The sequence below is a fragment of the Pelophylax lessonae genome (assembly GCF_965119305.1).
Source record: "Pelophylax lessonae genome assembly, chromosome: 3".
Lineage (NCBI taxonomy): Eukaryota > Metazoa > Chordata > Amphibia > Anura > Ranidae > Pelophylax > Pelophylax lessonae.
Window position 1 is genome coordinate 300,557,571 of NC_138770.1, and position 13,146 is coordinate 300,570,716.

Sequence of the window (13,146 nt, forward strand, 5' to 3'; positions counted from 1 at the left end):
TCTGAAGTCCAGGTGCTTCAAAAGGATTTGGGAGGAAAGAAGCCCCTCCCTCTGAATCCAGGTCTTGCCAGTGACCAGCAGTGTGTGTGTGCAGGTTTGCACAACCCTTATAATCATAGGCCCCTCAGAAGGTGAGAGCACCACCCTCCTGAGGAGTCTAGGAGGCTTCAAGGGAGCAACCAGAGGGATGCATGTCTGCACTAGAGATGGCCTTGCGGTTCGCCCGGCGGTCAGTTCGCAGCGAATTTTGCTTGTTCGCAAATTCGCAAAAAGTCGGGCTTTTGCCGATGTTCGCGAATATGTCCGCGCCGCCATTTTCTTTTTCATTCAGAAGAACTTTGACCATGACACAGCCGTCAGGTGGAACTGGACAGCCAATTGAAACATTCCAGCACATGGACAATCCCCCTACCCTATAAATAGACCCGATCTGGCGGCCATTTCACATTCCGATTTCTGCAGTGTAGGGAGAGGTCTGCTGTGCTCATTAGGGAGAGTTTGCTAGACACATATAGTGCTGTGAAGATCCACAAAAGTCCTTTTCAGGGCTGGTATTTCGTTATAGGCCTTCTACAGTCTCTTTTCCAGTTAGAGACAGGTATCCAGTGGTTGCTTTAGGGGCAGTTAGAGAACGGCTGCAGTCACAAATCGCTCTGTCAATGTCCACAAAAGTCCTTTTGAGGGCTGGTATTTGGGTATAGGTCTAGTATCTTTAGAGCTTAGGGAGAGGTATCCTGTGGTTGCTGTAGGGGCAGTTAGAGATTGGCTTCAGTCGCACAGAAATCGCTTTGTCAATGTCCACAAAAGTCATTTAAAATGCTCCAATGTCGTTTTAGGGTCTATTACAGTCTCTTTAACATGAGGGCCAGGTATCCTGTGGTTGCTTTAGGGACAGTTAGATATCGGCTGCAGTCGCACAGAAATCGCTTTGTCAATGTCCACAAAAGTCATTTAAAATGCCCCAATGTCGTTTTAGGGTCTATTACAGTCTCTTTAACATTAGGGCCAGGTATCCTGTGGTTGCTTTAGGGGCAGTTAGAGATCGGCTGCAGTCAAAAATCGCTCTGTCAATGTCCACAAAAGTCCTTTCCAGGGCTGGTATTTCGGTATAGGTCTAGTATCTTTTGAGCTTAGGAAGAGGTATCCTGTGGTTGCTGTAGGGGCAGTTAGAGATTGGCTGCAGTCACACTCAAATTGCAAATTTTGATCTCACACAAATCGCTTTGTCAATGTCCACAAAAGTCATTTAAGGTGCTCCAATGTCTTTTAGGGTCTATTACAGTCTTTTTACTATAGGGGCAGGTATCCAGGGGTTGTCACAGATGTGTGAATGGACCCTATATGTATTAGACAATGTATTTACTGGCTGCTGTCAGTTCTGGCTGATTTATGAAAGAAAAAAAAAATATTTTTTGATTTAAAAAATAAAATAAAACATTTAGGGCAACTTTTTCAATTGCAATACTTCTGTTATGACATTGTCCATGTGCTGGGACTATTTGTGCACAGCTAGTAGGTGTTTTGTGGCTGCAAATATGACCTAAATGTTTTTAAAGTTCGCCTCCCATTAAAGTCAATGGGGCCCGCCGCAAACTCGCGGTTCGCAGACTTTTGAGAAAATTTGCGGCTGGCGTTCGCGAACCCCCCCGGCCGATGTTTGTCCATCACTAGTCTACACCATACAGGTGAAGTCTGTGAGGAAACAAACAGAGGCCCTAAGCCTGAGGGCCAGAGAAGCAGCACTGTGTGAGGTGCAGAGGTGTCACGTAAGCACAGGGGTGCTATGAGGTGGTCTGTGGGACCAGACCAAAGGCCTACGCTTGAGACCTCTGCAGCAGCACTGCAAGAAAGAGGCAGGAGGCTTAGTATTGTTTATTTTGTGAATGAAGTGATGGTGGAAAGTCCTGCAAGGGCAACAGTTTGTTTTTGAACTGTTACTTTCTTTTCAAATAAAAGTGGGCCAACAAGCCCTAAAACTTGAATACTTGGCTGGAGTGAACTCATTACGTGCACTATACCTTGAGCAAAACACCCCTAACATATCACAGTATATATACAGTACATCCTATACTGTATATTTTATATATATATATATATATATATATAATCTCAATTTACACCAAGCCCGTTTAATCCAGTCCACCGAACTATCTCCACATTTGAACCAAATCATTTTTATTTTCCCTCCTATAAATGTCCGAATGACCAAACAGTATTGACAATTAGAACGTATGATTTCACATCCACAATATAATGTAATTTTTTTCAGTTTACCTTATACAAATCTTAAGACTACGATATAACCAAACATTTTGGACATACATGTTACTTTATGTGATATACAAGATATGCAACTGTGTGCATGTTACTAAAACTTAATAACTTGGCAGAGCACTGTGTACTGGAATTCCCCATGCTCAGCAATGTCTGCCTTGTAACGCTGCTAAGGTAGCCATCATTATTCAGCAGGGTACAGCTGTGCAGAGAGCAAAGTGCACATTTTCCTGGCAAAGACAAGCTTAAGACTGGGAATACATTTCATGTGGAAATCCCCTCAGTAACTGGTCTAGCTACCTTGGCATTCCTTAAGGGTGAGCTCCAGGCAGATATATAAGATACAATATAACACAGCTCTGTATTATTTAATGCATTTTTAATGTATTCTTTTCAAATGCAAGTAGTGTTAGTACCATACATTTGACTTAATATTAGCCTTGTGCGGCCCCTGTATGTAAGTGGGTGCAGCGTGGTGCAATAGACAAATTGTTTTGAAGTAATGCAGTAGCAGTTCACAACAAAGTCCAGAGGGAGGACCGCCCAAGTGGGTACACTGGTGGTTTTCAGCAAAGAGAATGAAGCAATGCTTAGCCGGACTGACAGCACCTCTAAAGAGAGCAGAATGCAGCCTGGTCATCTCGTGCCCATTCGGGAGGATATTCAAAGAAGTAGCAGATCCTAAGCTTTCCTTCCTCACCAGAAACTTTTCCCTACCGCTAGTACTGTCTCTAATAGGCGAGGTATCTTTCCCTACACTGCCCAATCACAAATGCGCACCAAAACTGGGAGCCAAGCCCTTAAACAGGCTCTTCCTGACCCAAGATGACCACCAGAGTCACATGTGGATTGCAGCATCCAATAGTATTGCTCCCCCAGTGACCCAGGAAACCATAGAGGAGCCATGTTCTTCTGGACTTCCTCTCCAACAACGATGCCACTGTGGAAGAGCACCTTTGGCATGCAGGAAGTGATGGGAGTGGTCAGGTCTCAGTGGGCAGCAGGGGTTTGTTTCATGCTGGTTGGCAGCCATTGTTCATCATGACTGATGTGGACCTGCATCTCTGGACAACATCATTGACAATGAATGTAAATTGAAGGACTTGTCAAGAACCGTGTCATGTTTTTATTTGTACTTCACATGGGGGAGGCTGTATCTGTGGGCTCCCTAATCATTAAACAGGGCTTTCAGATTCTGATTAGACCCTTGTCTGCGGACCTCAACAACCACTGGGCCAGGGGGTTCTGGGGAAAAACCCCTTGTTCTCATGATCTCATCAACATGAGAACAACGTACTTACCCAGGAAGGAGTGAAGGTCATGAGGTATGGACTGAGGGGGCAGACCCACCCCCCCTCTTTCCCTCTGGTAAAATGGCATTACCCTGGCTTTAATGATCTGGTATCAGTTTATTTAGATGGCTTTACCTTGGCTTTGATTATATGGTATCAGTCTGGTTACATGTATATAACCTGACTTTGATCATATGGTGTTAGTCCAGTAACACAGTATTACCCTGGCTTTGATTGTATGGTATTTGTCTGGTAACATGACATTACACTGGCTTTGATGTTATGTTGTCAGTCTGGTACCATGGCATAACCCTGGTTCTAATTCTATGGTGCCTACTTAGTAATATTGTATAGTCCTCTGTAGCACTATCCCTGTAGGGGCTGCTGGTAAAAGCTGGATCTTGCCTAATGGTACAGAGACTTCCAGCCACCCAAGCACCAGTCCATATACTCTGGTTCCATTGCATCAGTCTAGGGGATGCATTTTAAAATGTATTGCTTGGAGAACTTACAGGAGAAGGGGTTAGGGCATAGGACACCCCAAAACACTTAGCACTTAGTGATTAGAGCAGGGATCTTCAAACTATGGCCCTCCAGTTGTTCAGGAACTACAATTCCCATCATGCCTGGTCATGTCCGTTAATGTCAGAGTTTTACAATGCCTCATGGGATGTGTAGTTCAACAACAGCTGGAGGGCCATAGTTTGAGGATCCCTGGATTAGAGGATAATCTTCCCTTTGAGTAATTGTGGATGTTGGGCAATCTAATGTCTCACAGCTGGGGACCATGAGGCAAGTCTCTAAAGAGTCTAGGGCCTCACAGCTGAAGACTATGAGACAAGTCTCTTTGGTATTTGGTTACCTTGTGCTGATGCACAACTGCTGGTACCCAGTGCAATCTCCATAACACTGTCACAGAGATCAGTTTAGGGTCTTTACTCTACTTTACTTTACCCAGGACAGCTACCACCTTCAAGCTTCCTCTGAGTGTGATCCAGTGAGTGAGACAGTCTCTCTACAGACCAAATGCCTTGTGGTTCTGCAATCAGCTTCTAGCAAAGTCCATCCAGGCCCTGACACTGAGGCCTCTAGAGCAGCTGTACAGTCCACTGGCTGCTTGAGGGCCCCTACAGCTCTGGAAACCTCCTGGGGAGAATTAACCCAGCTATCCAGTATTTCAGACCATTTATCACAATTCCAACCCCTTTCTGGACACTCTCTCCAATAATTGGCTGGAATTTGATAACAATTTAGGCTGGTTATTTTGAATCTCCCACCCTAAGCTCTGGAAGCTTATTGTAGAAGCAAGGGGAAGCAATCAAACTCCCAGCCTGTGAAACCCTAAATAGACAAGGCCAAACAATCACTGCTTCCTTGATTACAGAAGGAGCCAAAAAAAGAATTTACCTAGTATCCTACAGGAGGGTGCTATGCCTCTTTTTGTCAAAATTGGATCATGTAATGGATTTTAAGCCAGGACTTTGCCCTCATTTAAATACCATAACCTGGCTATATCAATTTGGCATACTATAGCTAAAGTTTTATGCAGTGTTATCACTCCATTATTACAATACTGTTTCTGTCTTTTGAAACACAATACTGTTCTGCTTACATTATCATAGCTCTAACCTAAGGTTTAGTAATGTGATCCTGACTAAGTTTATCAGCCAGTAAAGTATTATGCATGGGACTCCACTTTAATTTTTGTCCTATGCTCCAAACAGACCTACTTGACAGTGTGGTCACAGATGCAGGATATCAAACTGGATAGTACTCAGATCTTTATCTCAGTATGTATAATTATGATTTGAAGTGATGACCCATAATGAACACTCAAAGTGATAAAGCATACTCAACACATTTACATCATCATCATCAGGTTATTATCTGTGGAGTAACTTACTAATGCTGCATACCACAGTGTTCATTTGAGCATCATGGCTTAAGATATGCTGAATTATTTTTAGTTTAGCAGAGCTACATCTCTATAATAATTTACATCTGTCTTTTGAGTTACGAAATTGACCCATCTTACAGTAAACAATACTTTGCTGAGTATGCTAATAGCAAAGAGAATTCTGTGTGGAATATCTAAGCTTAGGTAATACTAAAGGGAATGTATTCATAATAGCATTTATACCACTTAGATTGTTCTTCTGTTTTTCTTATACAGGTACAATGTTTTTTTTTTTACAGCTGACTAGTCGAAAAAGCGGTATATCATTTTGTGGTGATATTGGCACAGCATTCCCTGGCTTTGGAACATCCAAAAATTCATTTATTGAATGTAAAATTTAAAAGGGTAAACTGGAACTGAAGTAAAAAAATTAAGATTTGCAATCTTATAGAGAACATGTTAATTCTGCCTAAGTAGGACCCTGAAACAGGTATTCTTCATAAAAAATACCACTGTACTTCCTGTGCTTAGCGAACCTTGTGTCTCCAGGCTTATACCTATAGTGTAAGATTTGAAAGCAATGCTGCCTGTGACTTAAAGTTTCATGAGGTTTGGTGACATCACTACTGCGCTGCATACTGTTCTACTTGCTGAAGGGATGAGCTGCAGCCAAGGACCTGCAATGAAAGGATTTGCCTGCTTCTGCGTCTTTTATTCTGTACTTTTTCAACTTTCCCCACCAGTCATCAGGGAAGGATCTCTCACATGGGGAAGCAAAGCCTTGCCTTGACCAAGATGAATGCCTCTAGAGAGAGAGACACAGTACAGTACAAGTACAGTACAAGGAAAAGTTTGTCAGCAATGGGCAAAAGATCAGCTGCAGGGAGCCTAAAGGAAATACTGACTAGTTCTTTGCACTTTACCAGACTTTTTGAATACAGCTATAAAATTTCAGGTTCTAAAGTTAATGTTCTCTACTTTAACCTCTGACTCTGAAATCAGCTTCCACAAATCTTTGGCCCTTTACTTAACCATAAATCTAACCCACAGGGCCACCATTCCCACCAATCAGGCCCATTACGATGCATTTAACACAAGTGCAAAACGTGTTGTATTCACGCAACTCATCCATTTGAACTGTCCGTCTAACACACCACAATGGAGTAAAAACCACACACTATCACAGAGCACTACTGTGAATGGGCTCCTATCGCAACCTAAACCTAACACTAACTTATCCTTTACCATAAACTTGAAGCTGAACTACATGGTAAATAAAAATACTCCCTTGCGGGGGGCAGGGGGGGGGGGGGGCTGCCATGCCCACTAGAAGGGTTAAATGCTCTTCTAGGTGAAAAAGTTAAGCAGGTTTACAGAAACTATCCTCTGCTCCCATAGGCTCCCTCCACACTGGTCCCCTCAGTCTTCTCTCTCCTATGCTCCAGTGTTCAGATGCCTTCTGACATTATCAAGACCAATGCAAAGCCCAAATCCTTGCAAGGTACAGTTCACCACTTACGTGTAGGGTAGCAGTGGATGCTTACTTTTGCAGAGGATGAGGTAAGTAAAAATGCTTTCCCATCTCCCAGATCTAAATGTGCATTTAAACCTTGTGTTACGTAGGCAGTCTCTCTGTAAGATTCCCTGGAGTAACGTTCCCTGGAGGTGGGCTTTTAGTTATATTAGGCTTACCTTACCCCCTAAACCTAACCTAACATGCAAAAGTCAAAAAGTCACCTATTGGGCAGATTTTCTTGCCATGCTGGCTCTGGACCCATCCTGCTTCTTCTTGGATAGGATAGTCACCTGTTTGAAGATACTCCACCATATTGTGTTACACTTCTTGACAGGAAGCCTGGCTCATCACATTCCAGGTGAAAGGTTTATTAGCCAGAATAAAGGAAAACACATACAAAAATGCAACATCACCTGCAGTTACATTTTTGGTGCGTCCTTGGAGTCACACGTCCTTTTTTCACAAGTGCAAAATGCACCGGAAACACGGCAAAAATGCAGTAAAAATGTGGCAAAACTGCACATGCATTTTTACCACATTTTTGCAATGGAGCAATCTGAAGCTCCTGTGATGAGTGAAATGCGCTATAGCTGTTCTCGTATCAGATGAATTGTTGATGTATCAGTTTGTCCTAAAAACATACATTTACATTGAGAGCTTTTCCTCTTGTCTACTTGGATTGCTGATAAGTTGTAGGTCTGTTATCTTGATAAATAGACAATGTGATAGTGAAAAAGATGTGGAGAAAGCTGGAAGAGAGAAAAGGGATTTAATGTGTTCAGTGGTCGGTCTTTATCTGTGTAGCTTACACTACCGGTTCCATTAACATGCAAACATGCAACATCACCTGCAGTTACATTTTTGGTGCGTCCTTGGAGTCACACGTCCTTTTTTCACAAGTGCAAAATGCACCGGAAACACGGCAAAAATGCAGTAAAAATGTGGCAAAACTGCACATGCATTTTTACCACATTTTTGCAATGGAGCAATCTGAAGCTCCTGTGATGAGTGAAATGCGCTATAGCTGTTCTCGTATCAGATGAATTGTTGATGTATCAGTTTGTCCTAAAAACATACATTTACATTGAGAGCTTTTCCTCTTGTCTACTTGGATTGCTGATAAGTTGTAGGTCTGTTATCTTGATAAATAGACAATGTGATAGTGAAAAAGATGTGGAGAAAGCTGGAAGAGAGAAAAGGGATTTAATGTGTTCAGTGGTCGGTCTTTATCTGTGTAGCTTACACTACCGGTTCCATTAACAAAAAAATTCAAGAAAAAAAGGGAAAATCCCAGTTTGCTTTCAACTCTTCGATGTAAGGAATTCCCCTCATCTGAAACTTGTGCTTTTCAGGGATAAATTGCTACTACTATGGATTTCATTTGCACAGCCACCTGCCTGTGAAATCTGGTATTGCTTGAGCTGGAGAAAGACCACAATTCATAGCCTTGAAAGACCACAATTCATAGCCTTGAAAGATCACAATCCATAGCCATAGCAGACACAGAAAGGGCACCTCCTTTTTTTACCCTGTAAAATATTATTATTGTACAGGATTTATATAGTGCCAACGCTCATGCCAACACTTTACAAAATAAAGGAAGACAGTCCAGTTGTAATGATGGGGATGAGCTGTTTGCGAAAATAAATTTCTGTTGTTAGGTAACGTGCAGGATATACAGCAAAAGTGGGTAAAAGTTTTTAACCATGTATATTTATCATTAGTCTATTGGCCAAAAATGTATATATGTACCCCATATTTGAATTTTATTTGCTCTGAAAGAAGATTACAGATATTTTTACCATATAATGAGTTTTTCTAGCTGCAGAGGCAACTTCTAACTGTCTACAACTAACAGAAAATTGGGAAAAAAGTAAAAAACGTTGTTATATATGCACTCCATTTGTGTATGCAAATCGAAAAATATTAAAAATAGTGGAGCAAGTTATTGCTGTGTGGCACTTGTAAAATGGCAGTATGGCTAGGGAATGAGCTGGAAGTACTACTCCAGTCGTAGTATCAGTAGATAAAATGTTTGTCACATAGTTCCCAACTGTCCCTGATTTTGAGGGACTGTTCCTGTATGGAGCAAAGTCCCTCTGTCCCTGTCCGTCTTTCCTCCTCATTAATCCCTCATTTTGGTCTGAACCATATAGTTCTATATAAAATGCACTATTTACCTTTCACAAAGTGTTTCCCGGTGCTAAATATTCCAATTTCAAAATCAAATCAACCAATTTCTGAAATGCTGCATTTGTAAATTTCTGAAGCCAGTATAAAGAAATAGTAGTAGTTAAGAGAAAAAAGGACTTGTGGGTTTAACTAATAATATTTTGTATATTTCTCCTTTAAGGGGGGGATGGCAAGAGGTGTCCTATGCTTTCATACTTTTGATAATAGGTGTCCCCATGTTCCCATCTCAAAAAGTTGGGAGGTATGCAAACATATACAGAAATATATTATTCAAAACTGTTAAAGGGTGTTTAAAATGCACACCAATAATACTAAAGCAATAAATGTAACAAATTGGCAACTGAATTCTAAAGGAAATTGTGCTGTAACTATGTGCTACATTGGATGTTTGAGCAGGATATACAAAGTAGTTAACTGATACTAATAACACTAAAACAATAAATGGTAACCAATTGGAAATGAATTAGGGTATTGCTGAAATTACTATTTGAGTAGGATGACACAATGCATTTACAGAAAACAAAAGAATAGCACAAACTATGCAAATATATTGTTTTTTGTTGTAGGACCGTATTTTCCATATGGAAATATTCCATATCACACAACTGGAGCAGGGTCTTTCAGAGTAAACTGTACAGTTCAACTCTCCTTCTGCCAGGGAGACCTTTTTACATACTTACTCTGATTAGCTCCACTGTGGCATTCATAAAATTGGTATGCTAAAATGAAAATGAATGGCCTTAATATAGGAACGCAGTATGTGCCTAATGGCCAGGAATTTAGACTTTCCCAAAAAAAGTCATTACCTTTGCACCTGCCTAAGGCAGCAACAATTATCCCTCACCCTGCTCTCAGAGACCAGACATCAAAAGATAATTTTGTTGGCCCACTATTATTATTTGGTGACCTCACAAATCCATTCCTGAATATCACAACAACTGGCAGCTTAATCTTACTATAGCTGTTGATTCTTAGCAGTGTAAAAACAGTTCTTGCTTTTAAGAACATTTGGAAGTTGCAGTGTGTCACAAATCATACCTCAGATTATTGTAGACCTATCTTGATATATTTTACGAAAAAGAAAACACATCATTTTTTTTTTTTGTTATTGCTTTAGAAAATCATAGTTAGCTACAAATAATTAAAGCATTTAGTAACAAATTGAGTTGCTTCCCAATTACCTTTTGCATCTTTTAAATATAATAGTCAAATAGTAAAAAGTGCCTGAACTTGTAGATTCTGGATCAAGTTCACTACAGCAGTGGTTCTCAACCACTGAGCTGTGACCTGCTGATAGGCAATACCCCCCCCTTACTGCTGGGCTGCAGAGGGGCCTAATTAGAGTGGACTTTTAGGGGACACCTGCTGTATCACTGTTGCCAGGACCGCAGAGTTGCAGTGGGATCTCTGTGCTAGAAAGCTGATGGTTTCCAGCACCAAGCAATGCTTAATTAGGTGTCAAGATTAGGCATTTTATATCAATATCTCTCTTTATGTAGACAGTGTAAGGGATACAGAGTGCAGGTATCCAGCAGCAGGGGCAGCCAGTTCAGTGTAGCTGTACTTAGACGACTGAGACCAGATTGTGTATGTGTAGCACCCTCTAGTGTGCTAGAAGTGTAAATAGATTTTTGTTTAGTGTAGGTAAATGTGTTCAGGCTTGGCTGGCAGTCAAGCCTGTGCGTTTATTCCTGGGTTGGCTGCCAGCCAAGCCTGGTATGATTTACAGGCAGCATCTCTAAAACCTCCCCCTACTTCTAGAAACATGCAGAAGGTTCTGGAAGGATGGGAGTGGAGGGGAGGATGAGTTGCCTGGATTGTTCATGAGGGCCCTGACTAATCCCCAACAGATGGGTTGTCAGGGGGCAGACCCCTTCATATACTCAGGGTCAGCCCAGGTGGGGCAGTGTGGATTTCAGGTGGAAGCTGGAGATGGAGTGTTAGGCTGCAGTAGGCCTTTGAGAGTAACTCCCTGGTCTGGGGGGGGGGGGGGGGCGGTGAACTCCTTCTCATGACACACAGAGGGATCCTGACCAGGAGGCATGGGGGCAAGGAGAGGACAGCAGGAGAACACTGCAGGGCAAATCTCCAGAGAGGAAGACAGCCAGGAGGGCTGGTGAGTGTTACAGTCAGAGGACTGAGAGGCATGTCTGAAGGAACTGGGTGCAAGCAGTCTGGGATGGATGCAGTCAGTCTGGGAGGACTGTGGAGAAGTAGCCAGGAGGGTTAATGAAAGGGGCAGCTGCAGCTAGGGTGGATGGCAGTGCCTGAAGAGATGGTACTGAGGCAAATAGTCACAGGAATAGGACAGGTAAGCACAAAGACTTCTTTTCTGCTACACTACTAAAGGGGCCAGTGCTAGCTGGTCCTGGGTGTTGTAGTTCAAACAGCAAGAGTTGTGCTGTAGGAGGAGTGGATGTGCAAGCAAGTTTATGCAGGAGCCAGAGGAGTGTATATATAGTGGGTGTACATAGTTGTGTCTCCGAAGAATTTCTTGTTGATCAAGTGGGCATTCCAATAATAACCCTATCCCCATCAATGTTCAATCCCCTTAAAAAAATACAAAAAAACAAAGCGGCAAGAACTGTTCTCTGACTACAGTGTGCTTGGGAAATTTATGTGCCTGGCTGTGCAGAGTGGGAGATAACCATATTCATCAGCGGCTCCTACAGGGATAACACTACATATGATTTAAGTAGGATTTATTATGTAGCACCCTCCTAGGTGGGTGCTAGAGAGAAAGTACAGTTTCAGCTCTGACTGCTTACCAGAAGAGCTGCAGATAAATCTATATTATTCCTACTAGAGAGCAGGATCTATTAGTGAGGTCTGTTCGTTGTGCTCAGACTGCAACCCATTCTGTCTAGAGAGTGTTTCACACTGGTCCAATAGGAAGGCATGTAGGACAGTGGGACGAAACCTGACGAATGGGTGCATGGGCTTTTTAACAGTCCTGATGATTGGCAGACGGAAAGTCGCCTCAGTGCATGTTGGGATATTGTATAAAGCCAGGAGGACATGTGCTCAAGGTCTTTCGTTAGGGAGCGGAGTCCTGGAGGTGCCATGCGGCCTCAGGGGGTCGTGCTATGGGCCGGAAGAGTAGCAGAGAGGAGCTGAACCCAGAGGTCCAGGGAAGCTGACTGAGAGGAGAGACACTGGAGGATCTGTCTCTGCAGTACATTGAGTACAGAAACTCGTGTCAATGGGCCTGACCTGAAGGGGGCCACCCCCGCCCCTAGGATAGTCAGTGGACGAGGTGTCAGCTGGGAGGGGATGCTAGTGAGAGTGTCCTGAAGATAATATATCAATCACCAAGTTGTTTTGTCAGAGAGTAAAGAGAGCAAGAGACTTAACCCCATCTACACTTGTGGCAGTGTGGATTAACAGCCTGACTGTTCCGGATCACTAAAGAAGTTCTGAAGATATAAGTCCTCAACTATGTGAATAATTCAGTTGGAGTATTCCACTATTCCCTTCTCCTATCCCAATTACAAAATTAACAACAAAAAACCAACACCCCTAGACTGTTTATTTCTGTGAAGAGCCAACAAAAAACAAGGAGGGATTCGGGAACTTTATCTAATTATACCTGTGTTGGTAACCAGGGGAGCCCACAGAGTCAATATCCAGCAGTCTCTGCAGGGACAGTGCTACATTTGGGGGCGTCATCGGGGATGTTCCCTTGGGTTACATCAGCGGTTGCTACTGGCAACGGTCGAGTAGATGCACCAAGTAATGCCATGTCTTTCCAGGTAAAGTGCTGGAGTGTTAGTGAAGAAAGTAATGTCCGCTCTACAGTGATCACTCAAAGTGTGCTGTTAAGTCATGATTACAGGAGCCAGTGTGTTTTCTCAAGTAAAGTGCTGGAGTGTTGATGGAGAAAGGATGTGCTGTATTGTACAAGAGAATTGTGTCTGCTTTACAGTAATCGGTGCAAGTGTGCTTTCAAGTGTTAACGGAGAAAGCGCTGACCT

At 42.6% G+C, this 13,146-nt stretch overlaps 1 protein-coding gene across 1 annotated transcript in view; it reads right to left on the minus strand.

Moving 5' to 3' along the window:
* TP63 (tumor protein p63) overlaps nucleotides 1–13,146 on the minus strand; it is a 235,587-nt gene that overhangs the window by 170,234 nt on the left and 52,207 nt on the right. The gene's annotated exons all lie outside the window — the stretch shown is intronic.